This window comes from Melospiza georgiana, chromosome 14, assembly GCF_028018845.1.
Source record: "Melospiza georgiana isolate bMelGeo1 chromosome 14, bMelGeo1.pri, whole genome shotgun sequence".
Classification (NCBI taxonomy): Eukaryota; Metazoa; Chordata; class Aves; order Passeriformes; family Passerellidae; genus Melospiza; species Melospiza georgiana.
In genome coordinates, this window is record NC_080443.1 from 5,524,181 (window position 1) to 5,536,445 (window position 12,265).

Genomic DNA, 12,265 nt, shown 5'->3' on the forward strand with positions numbered 1-12,265 from the left:
CTGCCTCTAGAGGTGTCTTTAGGTCCATGGTGTTGAGTTGCACCTTCTTCATCATGTCCCTTCACCAGAACAGTGGGATTGTGGTATGGGCAGGTGTGGGGCACAGAGCAAACCTTGCTTTGGGTCCTGGTCCTGCCACAGCATTGCCAGTCCTTGCAATGCTGATCTGCCAGGGTTCTCCTTATGGTGGGACAGCACCCATGAAAGCTCATGTCCTTTAGGCTCCCCTTCAGCTGCAGCAGTAGGCAAGCCCAGGAGAAGCTCTGCTCCAGCAAGGCAGCGCAGGTCAGGACACATAGGCAAAGTGTGGAGGTGGGAGCTGGTTAAAGCAAGGCTGTGCATCAGGACTTCCTTCAGCCCAGGCTGAATTTGGTTTCATGGAGAGGAGACAGATGAGGCTGCTTCAGATGGTTTTCATGGCAGACAGCACTGGTTTGCTTGGTCACAGCTGGGTTCCAGCAGGAAATCTGGCTGACAAGAGCCTGTCTTGCAGGAGAGGAGTTCCTGCAGCCTTTGCTTTCTGACTGATAGGATTATTGTCATTAAGGAGCAGGCTGTACCCTGAGGGGTGCTGAATGAGCTGAGTAAGAATTGTAGGAGAGATAAGCAGATGTTAGCCATCTGTGCTCTGCTTTAAACTGGGAAATTAAGAGACAAAGAGCATTTTCAGGCATCAGCACAGAGAGCTGGTGGATCAGCCTTTGGCAGGGGCTGGAGGGGTCTGGCTGTGCCTTAAGAGGGAGCTTGCACAGCCAAGACCTTATGATGGCATGGTTCAGGTTTGGCTGGTCCTGGAAGTCCTCTTCCACCAATGCCCTCACTTGGGATGTTCCCAGCCTCTGTGGGTTGAGGAAAATTTACGGAAATGGTCTGGTGGTTCTGCCTGGCCTCAGGGTCAAGGAATGAAGTGCAGGGCAGCCAGGACTGGTGAGTTCAAGTTTCTGGTGGTGACTCTCAGCGATGCTTTCTGTTTTGTTTGCTGAAGGGAGCTGAAGCGGCTGGCTCAAAAGCGTGAGGAGGAGGCAAAAGCCTTAGAGGAGGAAGAGAGGCGGAAGGAGGAAGAGAGGCGGAAGGAGGAAGAGAAGCGGAAGAAGGACAAGAAGGGTGTCTCTGTGGGGAAGCAACCTCCAAAACCAGATAAGGGGAAAACCAAACCCCCAGAGAAGGGAGAAACCAAATCACCAGAGAAAAAAACTATGCCTCCAGAGAAGGAAACCAAAATCCCAGAGAAGGAAACCAAACCCTCAGAGAAGAAGGAAATCAAAGCCCCAGAAAAGAAGGAGGAAACCAAAGCCCCAGAAAAGAAGGAGGAAACCAAAATCCCGGAGAAGGAAACCAAACCCTCAGAGAAGAAGGAAATCAAAGCCCCAGAAAAGAAGGAGGAAACCAAAGCCCCAGAAAAGGAGGAAACCAAAATCCCGGAGAAGGAAACCAAAATCCCAGAAAAGAAGAAAACCAAAATCCCAGAAAAGAAGAAAACCAAAGCCCCAAAGAAGGAAGCCAAAATCTCAGAAAAGACGGAAAGTAAAGCCCCAGAGAAGATGGAAACCAAAATCCCAGAAAAGAAGGAAACCAAACCCCCAGAGAAGAAGGAAACCAAAATCCTAGAGATTAAGAGAACCAAAATCCCAGAGAAGTGGAAATACAAGGCCCCAAAGTTGTGCAAAATCATAATCCCAGGAAAGGAGGAACCCAAAGCCCCGAAGAAGGGGGATCACAAAGTTCCAAAGCAGGAAGAAACTAAAGCCCCAAAGAAGGGGGAAACTGAAATCCCAGAGGACCCAGCTGAGATGGAGAACTTGATCCTGAGGTTTCAGATTTATGATTCATCGCAGCAGAATGTTGCACAGGTTTTCTCCTGCTGGGACAGGGTTCAGGGTACCGTGCAGTTACCTGTGATCCAAAAGGGAAAGTCTCCAGCTGAAAACAAAGGTCAGAAGACCAATAAGCCTCAGGAGAAGGTAGAGAAGAAGCCTGAACAAAAAAGTGGAGACCAAAGAAGTCTTCAGTCATCTCAGCTGGGGACGCGAAGCGAAGCTGCCGAAGGAGCAGTCGGAGACGAGCACATTGGGGTACCGTGCCTGGACATTGAGGTCTCAGATCCAAAGGCCATGATTGGGCAGATCCTGAGGGATGGGAAGCTGCCAAAGGAAGACCAGGTAAAACCCTGCAAGGCTCAGATCTTGAGCTTGCTGTGGTCTTGGGCCCTGGAGCATTGTGTTCCCCCAGGTGATAATGGCACAGAGCCACGTCCAGGTCCCTGATGGTATTCCACAAAGACTATCATCTGTGTGGATGGGGAGGTTGTCACCATCCCTCAGATGGGCAGGAAGTGGGAGTGCTCTGTGTACAAGTATCCCATCTGTTCAGAGTTTCCCATCCCGGAAATCATAAACCCTCCCAGGACATGGCCATTGTTTTCTTCAGCTGAGTCACTCTCCCAGTCCTGCTTGTAGCTCTTGTGTCTGCTCTGAAGCCTGCTCACCCCACTGGGCGTAACAAAGCACTCGTATTTCATGTAAATTAAAAACCCCATTGCCAAAAGCTCAGTGCCTTCAAAGAAGGAGTTGTGAGGATGAAGGTGGCAGAAGTATAAACAGGATTTTCTCTTCTGTTTTAGCTGCTGAAACATCTGGGACTGCATCCTGATGGCCCCCCCCTTCCCCCTGCTGCTGTGCTCTCCATAGTCGAGTACCCGGAGGAGAGGCTGGGCTCTGCAGAGCGTGTGGAGCCCTTCAGCATTGTGGCACCAGAAGGTGCTGCTATAGAAGAGGATCTGGTGGGTGCTCCAGTGGTGCTGGCACTGAAGGTGCCACGGCAGGGACCAGGCTAGACGGGGACAGGCGGGACAGGTTGAATGGAAAGGGAGCATTGTGGAGAGGCAGTGAAGATGTGATGGGGTCCCATATCTGCAGGTCTCCTTTCTGTCAGGGATGGGACAAAAGAGACAGTTCTGCTGGAGACAGAGCAGTTCTGTAAGACAAGAGGGGGAAAAAGCACTTAAAACCATGAACTTCCTTTGAGGAGAGGGTCCTGAGTGAGTAAGGGTGTCCTAGGCAAAACAAACACCAATAAGGGAGACCAAGTCCATGGGCAGGTGGACTTATTTATTTTTTCTCTCTTCCATTGGTGAACAAACCCCCCTTTTGCTTTCCAGGATGGGGATGTCTCAAGGCTCACTTCTGTCTCCCTCTTCTCTTTCCCCTTAGCCCAAGGCCCCAGATGTGAAGGGCAGTTCTTCCAAGGGCCATCCAAAGACAGGTAAAGCAACCAGCAGAGACAGTTCTGCAAAGGAGAAGCATATCTCCACACAGAGAGCAGAAAGTCCCCGGGATTCCTCTGCAACAGGATCCAAAAGTACAGTGGGAAGTGCCTCAGTCCCCACAGAATTCCTCAGGTGAGCTGCACAGGAGGAGGCGATGCCTCTGCTTCTTGGTCCTCTTGCCAAACAAGGTGCATCGTCCCCAGCTCCACAGTGACCCCGTGCCAGTGCTGGGGGATGGCGAGCGCACCCTCCTTGTTCTGTTGGCTCCTCAGCAATGTCTGAAGCCTCCTCTTAAATTGCCAGGCTGAAACGGTACCGGTGGATAGTGCCTGCCCACGGTGAGGTGGAACTGAAGGTCAACTTCTCCGCCAAAAAGCCAGGGAGGTTTGAGCAGACACTGAGGTTTGAGCTCGTGCAGTCAAAGCGCCTGTACGAGCTGCCCTGCTGTGGCACCGGCCTGTACCCCAGCATCTGCCAGAACCCACGGTAAGGCTGGGCCCCGGCAGCCTCCCACAGCACAGCTGCCCCTGAACTCACAGCCAGGCTGCCCCTTGGGGCTTCTGGCCTGGGCAGATGGTGCTGCCGGAGGCTGCCCAGCCCCTCTTCCTGTGCTGGGAGCTGGGAAGGCAGATGGTACCTCAGCCACCAGGAAGGGTTATGGCTTTCTGACTGCATTTCCTGCTTGGAGCATCTCATAGCTCCTCCTTCCCCACTTTCTCTGCCCAGGGTGGTGTTTCCACAGTGCAGGAAAACCATGAAGGAAGACGAAGTCATCTTCAAGGAATACGTTGAGAGCACAAAGCAATTCCACTTTGGACCGCTGCTGTGTGGGAAATCAAGAGAGTGGTATGTGCTCCCTGCCGGGCCTTGTACTTTTCTGGACATGCCTGGAGAGACATGCTGTCCTGGTGGCACAATCCCAACAGAGTCCTGGGTTTGAAGCACCAAAGACACGTGGGTTTGAAGACACATGTGTTTGAAGGACCACAGATGTGTGAACTTGAGCAGATAAGAGGCAAATGAGCCTTGGAAGAGCTGCTCTGCCTACCCAGTGGGTGCCTTGGTGGCTGCCTTGGTGGCCAGAGCCAAAGGTGACTTGGGGGGCAACTTTTGTGTCCCCCCCACATGTCAGCTTCAACCCATAGGAAATGAACTTTATGGTGGTTTTTGAAGTGCTTTGAGCTCTGCAGGTAGCCTGATCTAGCAATTATTCTGTAGATGGTTTTGTAAACCTTTCATTAATCTCTAATTATTAATAAGATTTTATGGTTGACCTGCCAATAGGTGTCGAGGGGAACACACAGCAGGAATTACATTTTCCTGCAATGACATTGCGTGCTCACTGCTGGATAAAATCTGCATAAACACACTGTCATTGAAGCTATTGTGTACTAATACTTTTACTGTCACTTAAAAAAAAAAATTTAACATTAAGTTCTTATTTCCATGGGAGCTCTGGAGGGCTAGGTCTCTTTTGACAGCCCAAGGAAATGAAACTGAAATACATACAATCTTTGACCAGGTTGATGGATGGTCTGGGATCTCTGTTTGTCTCTTTAACCCTTTCCCTCCAAAGTAATTTCCACGCCTTAAAGAAAGGTCATTTGTTATCTTTTTGCATTTCTCTTAGGAATTGATGCTTTATGTTTCTTTCTCAGACTCTGAGCTAACCCATGAAATCCAAAGTACTTTCATGACTTTTATGAAAGAGATTAGCTGAACTCCTTTTCCAAAGGCCTTTCCTTATACCCTGCAGGGAAGGCATCCCAAGAAAGAGGGGGGAAAAACCCATGTGTCTGGTGTGCTGTTATTTTTCTAGGCACCCTTGAATTAACGTTGTGTTAAAAACTCTTGAAATGGCCTGAGCATGATCAGGCTTCTGGGCTGGAGGCACCAAGTCCAGGGGAAGGCATCAGAGTAAGGCAGGGATGAGCACACGCCCATGCCCCTGACTGGGATCCATTTCCCTCACTTGTCTGTTAGAGCAGGGTCCCCCAGCACCACTTCCTCGGGGGCACACGGTGCTCTCCTCAGTGTGTGGCAAAGGCAACAGTCTCCTCTGCAGCCTTTTCCCCTTTTGTGGACAGGTACAAGACCCAGAACGGTCCCAGAAACACGGAGAAGCTAACCATCCTCAACATCTCCCCCATGGTCATAGAGGTCCAGTTCTCTTTGGAGAGAGATCGGAAAACAAGGACCTTCGTTGTGAACCCTCGCCGCATGACCTTGAAACCAAAGGAGAAGCAGGTAGGAGAAGGGCAGGTAGAGCAGGCACTGTAGAAGTGCCCAGGGGCTGCTCCTCCTGCTCACACTCAGAGCTCCTTTAATTTCTTCCTGTGGGGCCGTGTCCAGGAGCTGACCATTTGGGCATACCCCACTTCCCTTGGCTTCCTGGAAGACAAGCTCATCTGCAGCATTGAGAAGAACCCAGAGCCAGTGGTCTTCAGCCTGTGCTGCTATGGGGTGCATGTGAAGCTGGAGATCAGCCCCCCAGAGCTCTCTTTTGACAAGCTGCTTCTGCACAGGTCAGTGATCCCACAAGCACTCCAAGACTTGAGACAAAGAGAAAACGTTTGACTCTGGTTTCTGGGGCATGGATGGAGCTGCTCCAAGTTGCATTCAGTGGCCAGGCTGGTGTGACCATCCAGCAGCTGATGCCAAGTGCCTTCCCTTCCTCTCTCTGCAGGACTGACAGCAGGACCTTGGTCCTGAAAAACAACAGCCTGCTGCCCATGGCCTGGCAGCTCAATGGGCTGGATTACCTTGCTGAGAACTTCTCCTTGTCACAAGATAATGGCATCCTTGATCCCTCCTCAGAGTTGGAAGTGACAGTGCATTTCAAGGCTGAGCAGATTGGCATAATTGAGAAGATCCTCCGACTAGAGGTGAGAGGAACTGTGCTCTGCCTGGCAGAGCAGGGCACAGTGAGCAGCCATGTGCTCCTAGGGACAGAGTCACGAAGAGCTGCACCTGCCAGACACGAGGGTGCTGTGATCCCAACTTCTGCCTCTGCACAGCATTTGTCAGAACATGCAGTGCATCCACATCTCCCAGATAAGCAGACACTGCATCCTGAGCCTGTAGCACAACCACCCTGTCCCTGTGAATGGTTGAAGGCTGTTGTCTGGTTGTACAGACTGTAGCATGATCTCTACGTTCCTCCTGGGCTTTGTCTGAAGCCCTTGCATAGTGCAACAAACTCTCCCCTTGGGATTTTGTTCCCCATGGTTTAGGGGCTGCATTTCAGACAGGGTGCTAGGTGATTGGAGAGGGTTATCAATGCCACCTGCTCTGAGACACCTCACACTTTTTGTGGTTGTTCTTACACCCCTGTGCCTCTCAAGGAGCCTTTAGCAGCAGCATTCCCTGCTGCAGGAGTGCAGAGTTGGGCTGATAGGGTTTTTTACTGCAGCAGAATCTCACTGGGGCAGCCCCTGAGAGGAACAGGTTAGCCAAGCTTGGGAGCCCACCAATGCTTGTGAAGCCAGGGAGGACATAGGGGAAGCAGCCAGCAGAGACAAGGACTTTTCAAAAGAATAATCTGAACAGTGTTTGTTTCTTGCTGCCTCAGGTTTCAGATATAGAAAATGTCCTGGGAGTTGTCCACACTGAAAACATCGAAATCTCTGCAGAGGTCTATGAAGTTTCTCTGACCATTGACTTCATACCTGAAGGTCAGTGGATGCCTCCCAAACAAAGCAGTGCAGGTGCACTGCATTACCTTGGGAGGTGGGCAGCCAAAGCACTGGGATGGGATGGGATGGGATGGGATGGGATGGGATGGGATGGGATGGGATGGGATGGGATGGGATGGGATGGGATGGGATGGGATGGGATGGGATGGAATACAAGGATGGCATGGATACATAAAGCATGTACCCTGCAACCTGCATGAAATAAAGCATTGTCAGGGCTCTGACAGCCTTAAGTCTCTCCCCTCTGAACTTTGAAGTGTGCAGCTTCATGTGCAGATTGGATTTGGGGGCTTTGAAACAACAGTGACATGAACAGGCAGTTGGCAATGCCCACGGGCGTGGCACAGCAAATAAAGTAATTGGGTTTGTGCTTGGGAGCGAGGAAATGAAAGGCAAGCTCTTTAGCTACTAAGCCTGCAGATATTTTAAGTGTGAAGAGAAAGGGCAGCTGGAAAACACTTTCAGGAACAGAAACTTGCTGGAAAGGGGTTTGCACCAAGACCTCCATGTAGCTTGTGGCCTGTTGTATTCTGCAGCAGCTCACAAATACCGTGTTTGACCTCACTCTGTGGGTTTTCTGCAGGTCCAGAAGGAAACTTGGAATTTGGAACCATTAATGTCATGGATAACGTGAAGAAAATCCTATGTCTAAAGAACAAAGGAGTATACAACATTGAGTACAGGTGAGTCCTGCTGCCTGGTAGTGAGCATTTCCTTGGGTTCCCAGGCCTGCATGCTCTGTCAATGGCTCGAACCATTTCCATGCTGGCTACCTCATGGTAAATACAAAACCTGGACTCTCTAATCTCCATTATTCTACCAGAGAATCCAGCCACAAACCAGCAGTTCTTCACAGCTCAGCAGGAACCCAAAGGAGAGCCCCAGAAATTTCAGCCACTGGAATGCTGAGATTCATTGCCTTTCTTTGATGGTCACCTCCTTTCCCTTTCTGAGACTCTGTAAGGAAGGGAATGAAAAATGTTGGTGTCAAGGTTTCTTGCAGTAACCTCATGATTGTCTGCACTCTCTGTCAAGATCCAAGATTCCCTGAGCAGAGCTGGACTCTCCCTTTTTTTTTCCTGGTCCTACGCAAAGTCCTGGCTGTGCTGGTGGCACCTGTACTTTTAACTGAGAGATCTCCATTCCTTCCCTTTCTCCCCAGGTTCATGCTGAAGGGTGCAGGTCCCAGGATGCGAGACGCGGCATCCCACTTCACTGTTGCACCTCAGTCGGGCGTGCTGATTGCCTCCCAGCCTGCTGTGAATGTTGAGATGCTCTTCCACCCCACCAGTGAAATGCTCCTCAAGAACAGACCCATCCTGTACTGCCAGGTGAGCTGCCTGGGCCAGGCTGTGTTATCACACGGTGCTTTGGGAGTATAACAGGATAGATGTCTAATGGAAGGAGGCCTTTAACTGGAGAATCCTCTCTCCTACATGCACAAAGTCTTTCAACACCATTTGGGAGGCTTCCTAAGTGGAGCTGAGAATGTGACTCTGGAGGAGGTGCTTAAACAGGGAGGGGTAAACTGGAGGCTGGGGAGGGAGCCTGGGGACTGGGGTAGAGGCTGGCCTCTTTGCATTGTTTACCTGCCCTTCCTGTGGACACAGGTGACAGATGCCAGATTAGGTCGAGGAGGCCCGGTTGTGGCTGACATCCCACTGAAGGTGTCGGCCAAAGCCGTGTACAGCAAGTACAGCATTGAGCCTGCCTCACCCATCAACTTTGGAGCCATGATCAAGGGCACCAAGAAGAGCCAGATTGTGGTGCTGGAGAACAAAGGCATGCTCCACTTCAAATTCTGCATCCGCCAACCACCCGAGGATGCATCTGCATCAGAAAGGAAAAGGTACGAGCAGCCCTGACCACCCTTCCTGTCTGAGGAGGCACCGCCCCACGGCTGGGATGTGGCAGGCAGCCAGGGGACCTGGGCTGTTGTGCATTTACACCCCTGGCTTGAGGAGAGGCAGCAAAAAAAGGCCTGGGTATCCACATGTGTAGTATGAAGCTGGTAATAGAGCTGCTCAGTCCAGCAGGTGCTCTCAATGGGTGCTGCTGGCTGCTCTCTGGGAGCCAGCAGGAGCACAAGGCTTTCCTCTGTGAGCAGGAAGGCCAGCTTTGGCCTCAGAGAAAGGCAGGGGAGCTCAGATGACAGATACCTCTGCTTTCTCCTCTCAGCTCAAAGGAAGGGGAATCTGCTCCATTGGCTGCTAGGCTCTCAATAGCAAGGAAATCAAGCTCCTTCACACAGGTGGGTGACTCCTGCTGCCCAGCAGTGCTGCTGCAGGGGATGTGACAAGATGCTGCTGTGCCCAGGCTGGGGCTCACTGCAACACCAGTATCTGCTCAGTCCCACTGACAGTCCTGTAGTCTGGCTCTGACCTGGAGTTGTGGGGTCAACAGAGGGGAGCAGGTCCTGTGTTTGGTAGCTGCAAGCCAGCATAGGTCTGTGAACACCTCAGAAGCAAAAACATCCCCCACTGAACTCCCAGACCACATAGCTCAGACATCATTGCTTTTTCTTCTTTGCAGTCCCCTACCTCTCTCCCATCATTTCTCAGAGGTATTTCTGCTCTCCTCTGTTACCTCTGGAGATTGAAGGAACACAGCTACCACCTTAATTCTTTACACTTAAATTCCTTTCTCTCTGCCCCCTGGGACAGATTTGTAGCTCTTCTTGGCTTGTTGCTCCCAGCCTGGGGCTGCCACTGGGCCATGAAGTCATCCTTCCCTGCCCTGGGACTGGCTGCTTGGGCCCAGCTGGAGGCCAAGGCAGAACATACTCTTTGGTGGGGTGCTCAAGGCACAGCTATCAGCCATCAACCTCTCCTGGAACTTTTTCTGCAGAGTCACCTCAATCTTGGCATGTTCACGGTGTCCCCCTGCTCCGGCTCCATCGGTCCGTGGGGCCAGCAGAAGATCACAGTGGACTGCTTCGCAGGGCAGGAGGGGAAATGTGAGGAGCAGCTCTACATTGACATCCCGGGCAGAGACCCCAAGGAGAATCCCCTGGGCATTCCCTTCACCCTGATTGCCGAGTCCTGCCTCCCAGGTACCTGCTGGCCACAGTGCCCTTGGTCACACCTGCTGCTGAGCAGCACCTCAGTGCCACAGTGCCGGATTATTCCAACCAGCTCCCGGCACCGAGGGCACGGGTGGGCTGCCCCCAGAAAGCTGCCCAATCCAGGCTGCAGCTGCAGGGCACGGCCGCTCTGCGGCTGCTGTGGACTGCAGACTGTGCCAGGGTAGGGACAAGGATCAGGGAGAGGCCCTCTGTATGGTTCCCAAAGAAGTTGACTCCCGGAGGTTCAGTGACAGAAAGGGCAAACTCAAATGCGTACATCAGATGATAAGGGGGAGGAGGTCTCAGGGGAGGATACAATCTTAGACCAATAGGGAGAAATTTGGGTTGGAACACAAGGTGGGGAATACAGTGTTTAAACCAATAAGGGGCTGCAGGGGAGAAGAATAATTTAAACAAATCAGTGGGGTTTCAAAGGATGCAAGATTGATAGGGAAGTGTCTAGAGAAAGAGGCAGGCTTGGGGAGGGATAGATATTCAATAGGAGGAGGAAGAGGGAACAGAGGGGCAGATCTTCGGAGAGATGGGCAGCCAGGGCAAACCCAATAACACAGGGCAGAAAGGAACAATCCATCAAGAATAAAATATGCTATGACAGTACAAATTAAGATTACAAAACTGACTGCTAGAAATGCATTACAATTAAAAAACACAATGCTACACCTCAACTTGCTGCTTGGATAGAGAGGCATGCTAGCCCTGGTGTCCCAGCTTAAAATCCTCAGAGGTTCCAGCCCTCTTCAAGTCCACCAGTGGACTCATCCCTCCCAGGCTGAGAGGGATACATGGAAGGATAAAAGGAAAGCAATGCCCTCTAAGACTGAGGTGGACTGAGCTCCATCCTCACAGCCAGTTCCCCCAGCCAAGGCTGGGTTTAGCAGTCACCTGGGCAGAAAGGGCTTATCAAGCCTTCTGAGAGGCCAGCAGGGTCCAGATAAACTCATCAGGGAGGCTTCTCCATGCTCATGCCTCTGGTGTGTCCCCAGGACTTGCTGAGGATGTGCTGTTAATCTTCGAGGAGTACCCGATCTGCAGCAGCACCGACCTCGACCGCAAGATGCAGTCGGTGAAAGGCACGGGCCTGTTCGTCAGAGATGAGAACAGGTTCATCTTCAACAAGGTTCTGGTTGGCCAAGAGACAGAAGCTCATTTCAGTATCTACAGTGCAAGCAGCCTGCCGTGTGATGTGGTCCTCTCCATCAAACCCCTGCCTGGAGAGGTAAGAGCAGGAGGCCAAGGTGGTGGTTGCCCTCTAAGGGCCGGGTGAGAGCCTCTTTTGTTCTCCAGGTGCATTGCTTCCTGTGGCCCAGACTAGTCTTGATCAGTGCAGGTCAAACTGCAGGGGAGAGCAGCAGAGCCAGGGAACAGTTGTGTGGAATTCTGCATGTCTCGGGCAAGGTTTTGGCTCACACCTCTGGGTCTTCAGAGGGAGAAGTGAATCCTTCTGAACCTCTCCTGGAAGCACACGCAGAGAGGGGCTCTTATGAGCTGACATGCCAGGGCTCAAAGCAGAGCATTTCCTCAGCTCCCTGGCTTTTCCTTCTCTTTGAAGGCCAGTTCTGGGTTAGTTGCAGGATCTTCCATGCAGTGCCCATCTCCCATATAGGCTGGGGAGGCTTCCTGCACTCCAAACACACAATGCTTTAGCACAAGGTCAGCATTCCCTGGGAGGACGGGAGCCTGCCCAGGGAAGGAGGAAGGAAGACACAATGTCTGGGGCTGTTCTCAGTAATGCATTTATGTATAAAACTGTGTCATCTTGAAAGGTGTTTTCTCCTAACACTGCTCTCTGGATTCCCCCAAGGAACAATTCCCTATCAACAACGTTTTCAAGCTGGATCCAGTCAAGATGTCCGTTCCTGGCTCATCCTACGCTGTTGCTACAGTGACCTTCACCCCGCCAGATGACCAGAACTACAACTGCATCTTCAAGGCTTCCCTTGTCATCCCCAAAGGGTAACTGACCCTGTGAAATATTCGGGAGGCCTCACTGATAGCTCCCTCTCCCCTGGAAAGCCACAGACCTCTTGTTAGCTCTAATGCTTTCAGTAGCCTCAGGCAGAGTACTTGGCTTGAGATGATCTGGGAGGCAGTAACTCTTAGAGCAGAAAAATGAGGCTGATGGTTTAGCCTGTATGAGGAACTAAGAAGACAGGCAAATATTAGGTAGCCAACTGGAAGTTACTGAGATGTGCTGCAGCTGAGCTGGGGGTTCCAAGGACA

General features: G+C 51.6%; 1 pseudogene; it reads left to right on the forward strand.

The window, feature by feature from the left end:
- LOC131089633 (hydrocephalus-inducing protein-like) overlaps positions 1-12,002 on the forward strand; it is a 66,451-nt pseudogene extending 54,449 nt beyond the window's left edge.
- Positions 12,003-12,265: the final 263 nt, after the last annotated feature.